Consider the following 15,444-nt stretch of genomic DNA (forward strand, 5'->3'; position numbering starts at 1 on the left):
AAACTTACGTAAACACAATTTTCATGAACGAAAATAGTTTTTTTCATTTTGCATGTTAAAATTTGTTTTTAAAACCCAACTTTTGTGTTACCGTTGGGGGTTTTCCCCTTTTTTAAAAATTTTTTAAAATTTTTGAACAATTTTTTGATGAATTTACAAAAAAACTGTTAATAAGGTTTTTTTAAAACAGTTTTAAATTTTCTTTGGGTTTTTAAAAGGGGCCCACGGCAAATTTTTTTTACCCTATTTAATTTTAAAGTAAACTTTTAAAATCCCAGATACAAATTAACTTTATTTTGTTTTATTTAAAAAAATAAAAAAGTAATTTCAAAAAGTTGAGACAAGACTGCTTTTTGCAAAATTGGTTTTTTAACCTCATTTTTCCCCAAAGGGAAAATTGACAGATTTTTTGAAAGAAAAATTTAAAATTTTGATCCTATAAAATGAACCTGTATAAGAGATTGTGATATTTCAGTGCTGATTTTATAATGGACTTTAGTATTTTCAGTGTATGACCTTCAAATTGTAGTTACATAGTCACATCATGTGTGAGAGTTTGCATTTCAAAGTGGATAATTTATTTCTCTTCTTCCATTGACTTACATTTTAGTTTTGAAGTTACTGCTCTCAAATTTTGACCTAAACTACAGTTTTATATAAATTAACTTATTGATGTTTAAAATTTGATGAAACGATATTCAAGTGACCCATCTAAATTCTTTTTAACTTCAGATAATTGAAACAAATTTGAAAAATTGGGAAATTTTAAAAAAAATTTTTCCTTTCTTTGCTTTTTAAAAAGTTTTCCCCATATACCCACCAAATAAATTTGATTTTGATTTCACCAAAATGGGGCACTAACGTTTCACAAAAATTTTTTCGTTTTTAATGAAAATAAAAGTCAAAAACGAAATCAATTTAAATTCTCGATACTTTAACACTTAACTGCACAATATTAGCAATCAGTATTACCAAAAATCTAAATTTTCACATTTTTGTAACATGAATATTATAAGTCATGAAAGCATGATATGCTGGATTTGTATGTGATTGGAAAAACAATTTCTTGAATTGAAGATTTTTTATGCCCCCACAAAGTGGGGAGCATATAGTGTTGCACTTGTCCATCCGTGCGTACGTCTGTCCGTCCATATGTCCCGAAATCTTGTAAAGCGGATGGCAGATTTTGCTTAAACTTCCAGGGATGAACAACCTAAATGTGTAGATGGTATTAAAGGAAGAAATTTTCGCTGCGACCAAATTGAACAGAATTATGGCCCTTTGTTAATTTTTTCACTTTATACCATATAGAAATTTTGTGAACGCAACTCCTCTTAAACCGGATGGCAGATTTTGCTTAAACTTCCAGGGATGAACAGCTTTAATGTGTGGATGGTAGTAAAGGAAGGAATTTTTGCTGTGACAAAATTTAGCAGAATTATGGCCCTTTGTTGATTTTTTCACTATATACCACATAAATAATTGAACATATAAATTTTACATTTGTAATTTAATTTAACATGTACATAAGGTTACCTGTAGATCATTTTAGGTACATGTACAGAAATGAAACTGTGGAATGAAAAAGTTCCACATTAAAATCTTACATTCAGATATGCATGCTCTTGTTTACGAGCACATCTGCACAGTGGGGGCATCCGTGTCCTTTGGACACAGTTCTAGTTTTATGATAGAAAAATATTGTTACCATGGCATCACCTAGCTGATGTTTCAGCAAATATCAATGGTGTTTTACAATTTTAGACATAGTGCATTTATGCTGTCTTCAAATGTCTTAATAAAAAAAAAGAAGATTCACAGAACAATAATATACAAAATATACATTTTACACTTACAAAAGTAAATCAGTAAATTTTAATTTACTAATTAACGTTTTACATTCATCAAGTGGTTCAGCTGCATTGGTTTAGGGGTTTGTGTAGCTTGTAAAACAATAAACAAGTAGAGATAGGTTTGTGTTGTAAATGGGTTTTTATTAAAGTGTGCTTCTCTTGAAAAAGTAATTCTATGGTAAGGTTTTAAAACATGTCTAGTCAGATATATAAGTCGACTTAAATTGCCTGACCATGTAACACTACCTTACAGTAGAAATTAAGGAGATTTGAAAGGGACTTTAATTCGCGTACAGTAAAAACTGTCGGTCGGTCCAGCGGTCCGTTGCATTTTCCTTGTCGGAGCATATTTCCTTGTCAAGCGCATTGAGTGAAGTGCAATGCACAAGAACATAACTCCACTTAAAACGTATTGTCCTTTGGTTCGAAAAATTCAAAACAACTTGGAACTATAACTCTGTCCAGACTTGGTAATTTAAACTAATTATTAGAGTTATTGGGGCCCTTTATCACTTGTCCACTGCTTTTTTTTGTCCTGGGCATAACTCTTTAATTGCCCACAACCATTAAACTCTATTTCAATTCTTTTACAAGGTATTCTGTTACTAGTAAACCCTTCATTTTCCCAAGCAGTCTGTGGGGTATTAATCACATTTAGTGATAGTTCTAGTTTAAACATATATTTTAACATACCACATATCATTTATAAAAAAACAAGACAGTATTAAAATTGCATGCAAAATTTGTTAAGATTATGAGCTGCACCTTTACATTAGTGTCTAAAAGTTACATATTGACAATGTACAATAGTTTTTTCCAATCTGAAACAGTCTGTTCCTTCACATGACCCATTTCGCCACTCATTGTACCAAATGATGCAATGTTTCTGTTCTTAACACTTTGTAGCCAACCTTAACAAGCCTTGAATGTATCTATTTTAAGTTGGTTGGCAAATTTGGACGCTGTGATTTGTAGCATGGAGCCAGAAACTTGAAATTCTCTTCTTTACAGCATATTTGAATCATTCGTATGTTAGGTCATTGATTTCCTTATTGCCTGTGAATTAAAATAGAATATTGATTAAAAAAAATACTTGAACATGTAAACAAAATAATGCAAACACATAAGTGTGCAAATATACAATTCAAGAACATGTATTTATTTTTATTTTAGTAATTAGTAGGTTAAGAACATGGGGTCTTGCCATTTTGCTATTAATGCATTTAATAAACAAGGAAAGTAGTAAAGTTCTTAATTTTCTAAATGAATACCTTGTTACCTGTGCAATGTTGACGCCATTTTGTTGGTACATTGTTTTCAACATCACTCATGTTTACGTAGGATTTGACTCTTCGTTTTGCTAACACCAAGCTATTCAGCAATTTTATATGCTGGCATGCCATTATCAAGTAATTTCATGGCATTACATTTCTCTTCTTACGAAAGAAAATTTCTTTTCATTGCCATTTGAACCCACAATGAAATTCGTGCAGGGCGAATAACTCCCAACAAGGTTTCAAGGTTTATTTGAATAAGTCAGTGCCCATATGTGCATGTGACAACATAAAACAGTACATACATACAAAATAATACAAAACGGCAAATAATATGTAAAAACAAAATACTACAAAATGGCAAATTATAAATGGTCATACAACTCCATGATGTAATAAAATTACAGTAATAATTGAACGGAGTTGACTGGTAATGGAGGATGTGAGAGAAAAAAATCAAAAATCATTGCGAGAAAAAACAAAGAGAAAAGACAAGTCTAACAAGCTAACATTACTTAAATAATAACATAATATTTTTGAAAAATATGGCAAGTTTCAAAAGGATATCCTTATTACTATGGTTCTTTAATTTTTCAAATTTTTAAGCACTTGGACGTTCATAGAAATATTTATCAAGATACAGCTTTCTTGAATTAACTAAATGTGAACATTCAAAAAGATAATGGAATTCGTCGCCTAAAGAGTTACTGGTACATAGATTACAAGTTCTAAGTTCTCTTGGAATATCATCAAACCTTCCTTTTTCAATAGGAAGCTTGTGATTCATACTTCTAAATTTAAAGAGAATTAAAGCTAAACTCATAGGTAACTTGCTGAGGTATGGCTCAAAACAAAAATCCTGTTTATAAATCCTTTAATTTAGACATTTACTGGAATTATTAATTGCACTTCTCCAATTTTGCATAAAATGATCATGCAGTCTTAAGTTGACAGTATTCTTGAATGAAGCAGGAGATTCCACATTTTGATTTATCCAAAATGCGACAATCCAAGATCATTTAAATTATTTCGAACAAAACAGACCCAATCTGATTTAATATTATTCAGAGTATATAAATTATGAGTTGTTCTATATAGAATGCTGATTATCTTATCATGTTTAGAATTAACTATTTTACCCCAGTATTTGAGAACTCTACTTTTAATTTGTGTTGAAAGTGGGGTAATACCCAACTCCCCATAAATCATAACATTTGGAGTACTCTGTTTCAACTGTAGAATTATCTTTAGGTATTTTAATTGAAATTTTTCCACAACACTCACATCTTCAACACCCCAAACTTCACACCCATACAACAAAATGGGTGCTATCATTGTATCAAACGAGTGTAATTGCATATCTTTTGGTAAATTAAGTATCCTAGATTTCCTAATTACAGAAAACAAGGCTTTACGGGCTTGATCAATAAGGAATGTTTTTTTAGTTCTGCTGAATTTACCATTAAATGAAAATTGGACACCCAAATATGAGAAATGCTCAGCAATTTCAAGGACAGTCCCCTCATAGTGAAAGTAGGGCATATTACGCAAACCTCTTTTGGTTTTCCAAAATATAATAACTTTGGTTTTATTTGTATTTACTTCAAGATTCCAAAGCTTGCAGTAGTCAGACATAGCGTTTAATGCTAATTGAAGCTGCTGAGAGCTCTCTGACAATATTACAGTGTCATCTTCGTATAATAGTAAATACAGTTTAAGATAAACTTCCATTTCATCATCACTTGACATATCATTTATATGTTCTTTTAGAAACTGCAAACCTTCATATTTATCAGACATAAAATTAGTTAGATCATTCAAGAAAAGAGAAAACAATATTGGAGATAAGTTTTCACCTTGTCTTACTCCAGTATGACTAGTGAAAAAATCTGAAATTGTATTATTCGAACTAACACATGACTTAGCTTTGTCATACATATTGTGTATTATTTTAAAGCATTTCCCATCAATATTGTAACTTAATAATTTATGCCACAGGGCAGTGCGATTTACAGAATGAATCAAAGGCCTTGCGATAATCTACAAATGCACAATACAATTTTTTTCCATGTGCTAGATATATGTCCACTAGAAGTTTTAATGAAAATATGTGATCAACAGTACTATAGTGCTTCCTGAAACCTGCTTGTTCTTCACATAGAATGTTGTTTGATTCCAAGAAGTCATTTAATCTGTTATTAAGTACTGAAGTGAAAAGTTTTCCAAAGCAACTGAGTATTGTTATGCCCCTGTAATTATCCCGATCATTAAAGGGATATTTAGGCAAAATAATGACAAAACTATCAAAATGATCTTATGTACTCAAATAACGCTAAAATAACAAGTTCCAGCATGAATTTCTGTTTAAATTCTACATATTTTGGGTTTGAAGCATAAATATATCTATTTTATTGATTAGAATTTAGACGTCAATAAAGTCACCAAATAGTTTTAAAACAAGTCGTGTCACTTGAATAAACCCTTGAAGTTAAAATAAAGATATTGTGGATATTGTATGATTGAAACAAGTCTAAGTCATTCATTTGACATGTTCTTTAACGTTTCCAGAGTTCACCGTGACAACTTTTGTGAAATCCTAGTGCTCTAACCTGACCCACGCGGGTCAAGTTAGGAAACCACCATTTTATATTTTATACGGAGAAAAGTTTTGTTCTTTTGACTGCCTAATGTATTCACTTCGGTGGCATTAACAGAATAATGAATGAAAAATCCAAAACTAAGAAATAAAAATTTTGCCTGTGTCTCCCTTTAACATCCCCTTTATTTTTATACAATGGTAAGATAACTCCCTTGCTCCACACATCCAGAAAGATACCAGAGTCTAATATAATGTTAAAAAATAGCTTAAGTACAGCCAGCAGATTATCAGGAGCATTTTTGAGGTACTCATTAATAATATTATCAAATATAGATGGACTTTTATTATTCTTAAGCGCCTTTATAACCTTATCTATTTCTTGCTCAGTAAATTGCGAATTCAGTGCCTCATTAAACATTTGTAAGTTGTTAACATTTAAATTATCTACGTCATTTTCATTTCTTAAAATATCTGCATTCAAATTACTGAAATGCTCATGGACAACCTCATTAGTTATTTTATTTATTATCACTTTTTTATCAGAAGAATATTTATTTAATAAACTCCAATAAGATTTAGGATCACTATGCTTTAGTCCTCTCAGTTTTTTATGACATTGTCATTGAAACTGTTAAACTTTTTATTTAATTCTTTTTTATATCTTTTACTGTTTATCATCATAAGGTTTTTATTACCTTCGGTTTTATTTTTCCTATAGGTATTTCTGCTTAGGTAATATTCCTTTCTAAATTTCGAGCAATCTTTATCGAACCATTTTTGGTCAATTTTGCATTTTTTCTTTCTGTGAAATATTTTTTTTCTTGTATTAAATTACACCTTTTAGCAGCGTTAGTTATGATACTTGACAGTTTTTCAGTCAAGGAATTAATACATTCATCATTATAATTCTTATCATTTAATATTTTAATCATTTCTTCTGTAATATTATTTGTATCGATATTATCAAACTGATTTATATAATCATCCTTCAGATTTGTATCCCATGTTGATTTTAATAATGGCCTCATTGTTATCGTTTTGCGAAACCGAATTATCTACATTACAAGTAAGATCCTCTCCAATAATATTAAAACATAATTCTATACCACAATGAACATCAGAAAATAGTGGGTTTAAATCTGTCACATCAAAGTGGATTACTTTGGGAAAGTTAATAGCAGACAATAAAACATAATCAATCAGACTAGTATTTGTAGTTGTGCATTTTCCAATATAGGCATCAGCACCACATCGACCATTAGCAATACGGACATCTGTAAATTTACAAACCTGAAGAAGTCGATCTGTAATTGTTACAGTTATGCATATCACGTGAGTAACGATCGACAGGAAATCCTAATTCAATAAGACAACTTTGTCCAATCAATTGTTTTGTACTGTTATCAAAAAACCTATCATCAATGTACTTATTTAAGTCTAAGTCAGCAAGTCTACCACTTTTTGCATTAAAATCTCCAAATATACAAAAAAAATCACAGTCGTCATAAACAGTGTTGAAATTAAGAATACTATTTTCCAATGCAACAAACAAATCTAGTGAACTATATTTAGAACTTTCTGGAGGAATAAACACTACTCCAAATATGCTGGATCTGTCTATAAATTTAAACCATAAACAGTTTTCAGTGGCGTGATCAAGAAATACTACATTTTTTATCAGAGAATTTTTTATTAAAACCCCAACACCTCCAGATCCACGTTTACAATTATCTCTGTTTATAGATCTAAATGTATAACCCTCAACATTAACATTATCAAATTGGTCTAGTTTAGTTTCAACTATACACAATATATCAAAGTCCTTAATAAAATCAATTAAGTCTGGTATCAGTAACTTGGAGACCAAACCACAAACATTCAGAAAGTAGAATTTAACTATTTGAGATTCAAATGGAATGCAATCGAAGTGGTCATGATTAACTTTATATTTTGCATCTTCATGTTTATGGTTATTTATATCAAACACCTCATTCTCGTTGTTTGAAATATTATATTGATTACAAGTAGAACTGTACTTGTCCGGAATTTTGTCAATCACAGCATGGTCAGTAGAGATAAATGAACTGTCAACATCGGAACAATTTTCAAAAAAACAGAAATATCAAAGTTATTTTGACTAGTAGAAGAGTCTGTCAATGAGGGAATGGTCTCATCCTCCGACGCATCCTAGATGAGGTGCTCGAGTCCTAGTTCCTTGAGATCTGCCTCAATACCAATGTCAAACAGGTCATCCGGGGAAGAGATGATAATGTGTTTCCTTTGGTAAGTCCAATGAATGTTCCCATCACGAGTGTATACATTGGATGTATCATCACACTTCTTGACTATGTGAAGAAGTCTTACACGCAACTGTGTCATATCCTCGGTGATAAACACGTTCTTGTAGACTTCTGATTTCTTCAAAAGTTTCTTCAACGAGAATGGTTTATGGAGTTTTGCCCGCGACACAAAACGCACAATGATCTGTTGCTTTGACTTTGTAGGGTGGCAAGCACTAATATCATCCACTGTGAATGTATAATCATCAGGGTCAGACTGGTCAAGAGTTTTTAATTTGTTAAAAAGCTCCACGGTTTGAGGGAGAAGAGGTGCCTTTTCATCGTACTTGAAATTGTGGATTCTTACGTTTTCCCGTCTTGTGTACTGCTCTAAGCGGTCTAGCTCGTATTTTCCTATACGGACGTTGGCCTTGATATGATTGATGGTTTCCTCGGAAGCACATTTGTCGATACTCGCTTGTAATTTGTCAAATTTCTCACTAAGAAGATCATAAACAGAGTCCGAATGCACAGATATTTCTTTTTTGGATTATTTATTTGCTTTTTTTCCACTCATGGTTGTTGTTTGAAGTTGTGGAATATGTAGAAATTGAATATTTTGTATTAGAAATTTACAGCATGGTCGCTGCCAATTTACCGGAAGGAGACACGTGCGAAAGTTTCATTCAAGTTACTCCCCTTGCAAAAGTCAATATTCACGGCCTATATACCGTACCGGTAGACGCTAAATCAATCTAAGCGGCATTTAACTATTCGCAAATATAATAGGGAAAACCCAGGGAAAAGCATTACTCGAAAAAAAAATCACAGAAAAAAACAACACAGAAGCCTTTGGGCCCTAAAAATTCTAGCACATGTGAAACATATTTGAAGGTGTTTTTTTTATCTTATTTAATATGTAAAGATATTTGCGTTCCAATAAAACAAGAGAAAATTGTTTCAGCCACATCCAATATCATATTATGGACTTTGATTCAATTAAGCTGGAAGCTCAGTTTCCAAGAGACAAGTTAAATCACTAACAAAAATCAAATTACAGTAAATTTACAAAATCAAATTACAGTAAAGACTGTCTTAGTGACCTCCTGTATATAGCGATGATCTGTCTTCAGTGACCGCAGTTATATAGCTGTGACAAACAATATGTACTATATAAAGGGTCTGTATGTAGTGACTCCCTGTACAACGACCATGATTAAGAGGCCTAAAAGACACCTTTGTCCATTGGCTGCATCAAATGCGTGGCGTTAAGAACAATTGGGTAGAGTTCTATGCCTTTCCAAGTAGCATTTCAAAACACTGAAAGATCAGTATGAGGAGAAGTATAACTGGGCGCACTGTCCCTGCATACTAATCAAAATAGTCAATGAATATTGAGAAAGTTGTCTCATCCATCCACCCCTTCTTAGTAAGGAGATATCACTACCTTCTTAGGAACCAGTAAAGGGATTATAAAAAAGAGGGGCATCATCTGCCCAGATGCACTTCCACAGTATTCAACTGTGAGTCTTTCCTTTCTAGCTGTCACATGTTGAACTCTAGTAACCCTTGCTTGTCCTATGACTTTCTACTTGTTGATGCCCGTATTAAACTATGTTACATCAGCATTTCAGTTTCTTTAGGGTTTGTCAATTTAATTGTTATTAATAAGAAAATCTCTGAATTAGGAATACCATCTTTGTGACTTTTTGATCTGCGAAGTTCTAGTTGGGTTTTTGTTTCAGTGACGCTACAGTTCTGTGTCATGACATAAAAGATATGTACCATCCAAACCAAGGTCTACCTGATCATTGAAAGTGACTATAAAGTGACTTAACTAGCAGTGGTTTTGATTTACTAAACAAATTGTCATTAAATTTAATGATATACAGACATATCTAAGATGTGTGATCGTAGAATCATGATCATTTATATGCACTTCATTCCATCAAGTTTACTCTGATATTTATAATTGGATCATTCTATTAAGGTACAACCATTTTAATTTTTCTGAATTTACTCACAAAATTACAGATTTTTAAGTATTTACTTTATAGTGTATCTTGTTATAAACACCTATTTTCAAAAATCTGCATATGTGAGTTGACTGCTTTAACAGATACGGAAACTAACATTTAGGGCTGCATACTAGTAGTTTCTTTTATTTCATAAAGCGACAGTGATTTCTCCTTTATGATAATTATAGATTTTAGGATATAGATATGTATAAATATGTAAAGTGATGTACAATCATGAGAATCGATATATAATTTTTTTTTATGAATTATGCACATAAATTCTAATTTAGTGTAGAATCCAAATAATTAATACTTAGTTAACAAATTCCAAAACCTTCATAAGCCCACAGTGTATTGAGTTTACATGGTTTAGCAGAAGTTGGATATATTTCACAATTGAAGCGGATAGCTTCCTCAACTTTGTCTATTACTAGCCATGGAAAACTCTTCCACCCATCTACAGTTTTGGGTTGCACTTTTGAGCTCGACTATACAAATTATATGGAGAGCTGTCCTACTTGCCCCGGCGTCGGCGTGCGCGTCCAGATTTCAGATTAAAGTTTTGGTGCAGTAAAATATTTTTCACTATAACTTTGTCATTTCTTAAGGTATCAATTTCAAACTTCAAATATATGTTCCTTATTATAAACCACATCTTATGTGACAAGATTCATAACTCTAGCACCAATATTTTTAGATTTATCTCCCCTTGAACTTAGAATTTTCCTTAAAAATACTATTTTTTATTGTTTCTTCTTTATTTTTTTAGGGATCAACCTCATTTTTCAAATATATGTACCTTATCATCATCCCCAATTTATGTGACAAGGTTTATAACTCTAGCACCAATATTTTTAGATTTATCTCCCCTTGGACTTAGAATTTTCCTTAAAAAATATTATTTTTTACTGTTACTTATTTATTTTCATAAACTTAGATTTTTTTACCTGAAAAATGTTATTTTTTACTATAACTTTTTTAGTTTTAAAGGTATCTACCTAAAACTTCAAATACTTTACTTATCATCAATTACATTTTATGTGACAATGTTCATAACTCTTGAAGCAATTTTTACAGATTTATCTCTCTTTGAACTTAGGATTTTCTTTAAGAAATATTATAACTTCTTTACTTTTTAAGGTATCTACTTCAAACTTCAAATATATATTTCTTATCATTACACACATGTTATTGACAAGGTTCATAACTCTAGCGTGACTATTTCTAGAATTATTCCCCTTGATCTTGAAATTTATGTTAACAAATGTTATATTTTTACTATAACTTCTACATAATTCTACATAATTGATTTTTCTTTCATAGTTTTGTCCTCCTTACTGTGTCCAGTATTTTATTAGTCGAGCTTCGCTGTCTCCTAGCTGTGACAGTTCTTATTTCCCATCATGTTTCCTCCAACGTTATTATATCAGAAAGTATTGGATAAGCAATGTTATTCTCAGTATGAATTAATGTTGGTTCACTTATGTTTATATACTTTTGAGCGTATCTTTTTTATTTTGGAGTTGGGTACATTTTTTCATTCTTCCTCGAGCTGACATTTTTTTTATAGACTGTGTTACAAATTATCGATGCAAATTACTTAAAAGTTATTGAAAAGTGCAGTTAACTAGTCAACCAACTTTTCGTTAGGTAATTAATTACCACAAAGATCCATCAGGTCTAATACTACCAAATTCAAGGGTAGAAGCCTAAGTACCGGTATGGCTTAGTACTTGCTCATATTTAGTTAAACAGATTTTTAAATCAAATTGATATGCCCAGATTTTGAAAAAAAATCGTAATCTATCGCTAAAAAAGGTTTTATTTACGAAAGTACGGCCCTTATCTTGAGCTCTAGTACACTACCTACTTGGAGCAAAGCGTACATTTTCACGTGCATGTTACCACTCTCTACCACTATGGGGACGATCCGTTAACTAACCCTGTTAAGTTTACTACCTATCTCTAGCAATAACTCGGCCCACTTCTCTGTTCAGCATGCCTACTTTCGTCATGCAGCATCGTATGATGCTTCTCTTTGCACCCTGAAATTTCACAAAAACAAGCTTTTCTACAAAATTGAGCAGAAGTTAAAGTTAAGACAATTCTCGCACATTTTGTGTAATTTAATAACTTTTAACCTTTCTCACACTACGGAGGAGTCTTCTGGGGTTTCTTTACGTGAATGGATTCATAAAGTCATGGCCGTTCATAGTATTTGAAACAGTGGCTCTCTCCTTGACAAATGTAAGAAGATTATCAAATGAAGGTTTGATTCCCTGCTCAATTAAGTTGCTTGCTCGCTCTACCTATTTTGACATAATATTTAAAGGTAATCTGCGAACAATTTTTCTAAGATTTTTAGTGTTATTTAGATCTGACATGAATCTTACCTGTGACAAATTAATCTGACATTTTTCCATGTCAAGAGACCGGATTCAATGAAATGTGGTTTACCATACCCCGATCTTAATATCGATTTTGCTCTTTCGAATCCCTCATAGGGCGGCAACACAATCCTCAATACGTGGTTTAGCATCACTCTGACAAAACTGAATTAAGTAACTTAGTTTTAACCTATTGTCAATTACCCTTGATTCTATATTCATTTCAAAGATACAAATAAATTTACTATAATCCACCGGATTTCTATTGAATGAAAATAGTTCAGGTGTTGGCAGGTTGAGACTCTCCTGTACATTAACAGTTATAGCTTTGAGTCCTTGATAGAGTTCTGCATCACAAAAAGTTTTCTTCTGAAATGGTACCACATCTGCTTTTAACTTCGACCGCTCAATATGATCCACATATCCCTGCATCTTTTCGTCCGAACTAATATAACCTTGAGGCAATTCAGTTGCACAAACGCTTTCACTTGTGCTCGAATCTACGAAACTACCACTTTCTGTGAACTCAATCCAAATAAATGATAAAGATTTCGGATGTAAGATAGATCAGCTTCCGCAGCTGGCCAATCTCAACCTCCAAATCAAGATTCCTCTCTGAACAGAAAATTATTTGTTCAATTGGCAACAATGCCAATTGTTGTAAACTTACCGAGTCAAATGTAAAAATGGCTTTTGCAATCGTCCACAGTTAAATCTCTGTTCACAACTTCTGTAAATTAGCAAGATGACACCAGATAAATTATCGGGTTGAACAATATGCTTTTTATGCCTTGAGAAGGTAACAGGACCTGACTTTCTGCGCATGCCTCAATCCTTGTCATTCTGCCCTCCAGTTTGTACCCAATATTGGTCGTACCCAGTTATAACCAAATAAGCAACTAGTAAGACACCTAAAGACACCTATACATTTTTGATATTAGAGCAAGTTTTCAATGATTTTAGCTTGGCCAATGGTTTTGGTTGCGCTTGATAAAATCTGTCAGGGATTTCAAATGATGCCCACTCATATCCTGTTGTAGAACTAACAGCCCAAAAGCAATGTTATCCTGTCTTTTGTACTAGGTTTAGGAACAGATAGAATTTGCCAGCTTCAGAAAAAGGAAACACTTTCATGTTGAAAGGTCTAATATGTAAGTTTTCTGATGTATCTACGCAGAACTCTGTATCTTCTTATCTTGTTGTCATTTTGTTGTGTACTGTTGCACGTCGCTAATTTCAAGCATTTTGGCTGTAATTGAGGTAGTAGTGTCAAGCGGCTGTTTTAAGGCTTCTCCCAGGCTAATAAGGTTGATAGCCATACCTGGGATAAAAGTAATATGTTTTTATGTAGAAATATGAAGTTTTACAAGTTACAAAGTTCTTTTCTGTTGCCTCCACTTTTATAGTTGTCTAATTTTACTTTCCTATATCTTGTACCAATACCATGCAAGTACTATGTACATGTGTGTAAAATGATGGTAAATTGTAAAGAAAAAAATTTCTATACTTTCTTCATTATTTTACTCTGGTAACACAAACACCTATTGAAAAGATACTTATTTACTATTTTTCAAAATCTAATTGCATATTTATTGCAAAAATTCTTTTGGCCAGTATTCTGGTTTCTGAATTTGGTTGTATGTCCCTCGTTCGCTAGCACCTGTGTATAATTGTATAAGATGTACAGATTCATATAAATAGTGAACATATAAAGTTAGTACACTTATAATAAAAACAATGTTATAATAAGTTAACGGCTAGCTGGTATTCCATAGTTCAGTCTCAGATAAATAAAATTCGACAAAGAAAAGTGGGAATTATTCTGCAGACACGGTTAGCAGCCATTTTGAAATGACATCCTCTTATAACAATATAATAAAAGTTTACCAAGTTTTATATGAAAAGCTTATATAGGTTTCAGAACACGCAGGAAAAATCACACAACGCCGATGCCCGATTTGAGGGCCATTTTCGAAAGGTGTAGCTAAAATGGTTCGAGAGTATATTTAAACCATACAACAGAAGCTTACGGAAGTTAATTGATAGGTTTCTTGCTATAATTTCTGCAAGCATGGTTTCGAAAGAAATCATATAATCAGATCCATAATGATAAATGTTTACATGTCCAAAGAAATTAGTTAGGCGTATTGACTCGAATGACGCATATTTATTTCTTATCCGATACAAAGTGAATCAAAGAATTATGCATACACAAATGGATGTTATTGCATTCAATTAAAGATAACAAACCTTTGTTGAAACAGAGTCTGGAGTAAAATTTTCTGCAAAGTGTGCTATGGAGTTCTTCAAGGGATAGACCAAACACGTCTATATTTCTGAGGTCTACTGTCTTACAGGATTCTAATAAAATAACATGTTGTTAAAGGGTATAAATCTATATTTTTAAAAAATTTATCAACAGTAAAATTATATTGGTTCCATTATTTTATGGCTGATTCCCGAAAAAGTTGTAATAGAATGTCTCTATTATTTAATACACATGTCAATAACGACTGCCATTTTGTGTGTAAGATTTCCTAAATGTATCATTTAATTCTGTTTTTATTTGTTCCCATGGCTAGTTCTTCTTGACTTTTCATTATTTTATATTTTTCTGTGCTGAAATGAAAAGGTCTCTTTCTCTTACCGTCTCCACATTGCGACAATTCTCTCTGAAAAAAGTAGCACCTTATGATATATGAATTTAATATCTTATTCTTCTGTCAAACTCTCTAAAAAGGGTTTATACAGATTGGTTTTGTGTAACCTATCCTATATTTAAGCCATATTAGTTTCCACAAATAATTATTCCGCAAGCCTAGCCTTGAATCAATTTTAATCAACAATCATTACAGCTATGTATCATAAAAGTAAACATAAATTGTTTCATTTGTTTTCTGCAATATGTAAAACTTTACCACTTCACACTGATTATATCTGATTTCTATGGCATAGCAAAGTACAACTTGATAGTAGCAATTTGAAGTTATTCATGAGCAAACTGTCTTAAAAAATTATTCCTAACACTGAAAAA

The sequence above is a fragment of the Ruditapes philippinarum genome, unplaced genomic scaffold, assembly GCF_026571515.1.
Source record: "Ruditapes philippinarum isolate M1 unplaced genomic scaffold, ASM2657151v2 ctg2571_1_1_1_1, whole genome shotgun sequence".
Classification (NCBI taxonomy): Eukaryota; Metazoa; Mollusca; class Bivalvia; order Venerida; family Veneridae; genus Ruditapes; species Ruditapes philippinarum.